The sequence below is a fragment of the Hydra vulgaris genome, chromosome 04 (genome assembly GCF_038396675.1).
Source record: "Hydra vulgaris chromosome 04, alternate assembly HydraT2T_AEP".
In the NCBI taxonomy this organism is placed as follows: domain Eukaryota; kingdom Metazoa; phylum Cnidaria; class Hydrozoa; order Anthoathecata; family Hydridae; genus Hydra; species Hydra vulgaris.
Genome location: NC_088923.1, coordinates 44,590,001 through 44,592,500, shown reverse-complemented (window position 1 = coordinate 44,592,500; position 2,500 = coordinate 44,590,001). Strand labels below are relative to the sequence as shown.

The window sequence follows — 2,500 nt, the reverse complement described above, 5'->3', positions numbered from 1 at the left end:
AAAAGTAATTAAAAGTGACGTATGTGTTGGCGTAAGAATCACTTTTTTCCTTCTGCTCTTCCCAAAGACAACAAACTATAGATCTATATATAAATATATATATATATATATATTTATGATATATATATATTTATGATATATATGCGTGTGTTAGTGTGTGTGTGCAACTCATAACCTAAACTTTATAACGTGAACTATATTAAACAAGGCTGCTGCACAAGGGAACAGATTGAGCACAGTACTTCCAAAGGAATAGGGCAGATTTATACTTCAAATCTGTCAATTATGAACCAAGTGTCTGCCTTACTTGAATAAATTGTTGTCTAACTTTATTTTTTAAAAGTATTTGAAATCAGTGTTTGTAATTACTGGATACAAAGCAAATATTTCAAAAACAAATTTTATGGCATTTTACAATATTTAATCATAATTAATTTAGCAATCTTTTATTTTAAGTATTGAAAAATCTGAATTTAAGCCAAAAATTAGAACTAAAATACCAAACCAACAATGCCAAAAAATCCAAACCAACAATACTGAAAATTAGAACTAAAGCATTGACCAACAAAATTCTCCTCAGCTCAGAAACTAATGAGAAATCTAAAAAAACTAAGCTTTCATAGCAAAATACTAGTAACAATATACTGAAACATTGGAATCAGTCAATTGATCCATAGTGCACCATTACAAGCAGTTTCAAAATAGCATACCGTTACTGTGTGCAAGCAGTATCAAAATAAAGCACAAAATACAGTGAATACATCTAAAAATGTTAAAATCTATAGGTATTAGTTCAGAAATCACTAGAATCAACAATATTTGTATAAAAATTCTAAAATGAATTCTAAGATACCCAAATCATCCGCTAAACATAAAGACAAAAAATAAACCTAAAATAACAACAAGACAATATCAATTTTGGGTTCAAGATAGCCACTGCAAATACAAGTTACAAAAATAGTTTTACCCAACAAACATTGCGTCTAATGAGAGATGGAAGCATAACTTGTACACTAGTTAATCAATGTAAATATGTGTGTATATACAGTAGTGACCAAAAAATTAAGGCAGGTTACGTTTTTTAAACTTTTTTAACTTATTGTTTATTTATGGCATTATTAACTTGGATACAAATAATTTTTTTATTATATTTTGATTTTTGAAGAAATTTTGATTTATTTTACACCGTCAGGTTGCCATAGTTGTGATATTATGGGTAAAAAGCGTGATATTAATAACTTTGTTAAAGGTAAAATAAATGCACTATTTTCGGAGGGCTATTCTCAAAGTAGTATAGCAAAACAATTAAAAATATCAAGATATGCCGTGCAAAATGCTTTACATGTGTTCAAGACTATTCAAATCGCAAAAATTATGGTAGAAAATGTGTGAGTACATCACGAGAAGACCATTTTTTAAAGAATGTTGTTAATAGTGAGCCCCACACAACATCTGCAAGGTTATCACAACTTGCTATGGAAAGAGGACTTACTATTAGTTCGAGAACAATTAGAAGAAGGTTGTGCTATGACTTTGGTCTAGTTGCAAGAAGACCAGCTAAAAAACCTTTATTAACTCCATCTCAATTTCAAGCTAGGATTAAATTTTGTAAGAGTTTAAAAGACAAGACACTGGAATGGTGGGAACGCGTAATGTTTACAGACGAAAGTACGTTTCAACAGATTAGAAGCACGGGCTATAATTATGTTAGAAGACCTGTGGGAGAATGCCTGAATCCAAAGTATACCATAAAAACAGTAAAACATCCTCCTTTAGTCATGGTATGGGGAGCAATCACAGCGCAAAACCGATGCGGGTCGCACATCTTTAAAAAAGGTAAAAAAGTCAATGCACAAAAGTATCTAAGTGTATTGAAAGATAAAGTGAAACTGCACATGGAAATTACTAAAACCAGCATTTTCCAGCAAGATTCAGCACCTTGTCATACAGCTAAAACAGTTAAGAAGTGGTTTACTGATGATAAAATTGAATTAAGTTCACCCGATCTTAATGTTATCGAGAACTGCTGGAATATAATAAAGCAGAAAGTTGCAGCACATCAGCCAAAATCTGAAGGACATCTTCAAAAAGTTAAAGAAGTGTGGACTAATGAAATCACTCGAGAATTTTGTAAAACATTAGTACATGGAATCCCAAGAAGTATACAAGCTGTGCTTGTTAATAAGGGACATCCGACAAAGTATTGAATTATAACATTCAAGTCATTTAAACTGTACTATTGCTATAATTTGATGCTATAACTATTATTCTATTGAATATTAACAATATTTGATAATTTTTATCTATTTTTTTTCATTTGTTTTACATTTTCTATTGTGTTTATTCAATAAAAATTTACACTGCAAATTTTGAGTTATTTTTTATGATGTGCCTTAATTTTTTGGCCACTACTGTATATATGTAAGTATGTATGCATGTAAAAATTCTGTAAATTCTAAATTTTTAGACTATTGAATTTGAAAAAAGATCTATAAACTTA

General features: G+C 29.8%; 1 protein-coding gene across 1 annotated transcript in view; it reads right to left on the bottom strand.

Annotated features, from left to right (window-relative positions):
* Window positions 1-2,500, bottom strand: part of LOC100210827 (uncharacterized) — a 53,343-nt gene that overhangs the window by 49,126 nt on the left and 1,717 nt on the right. The gene's annotated exons all lie outside the window — the stretch shown is intronic.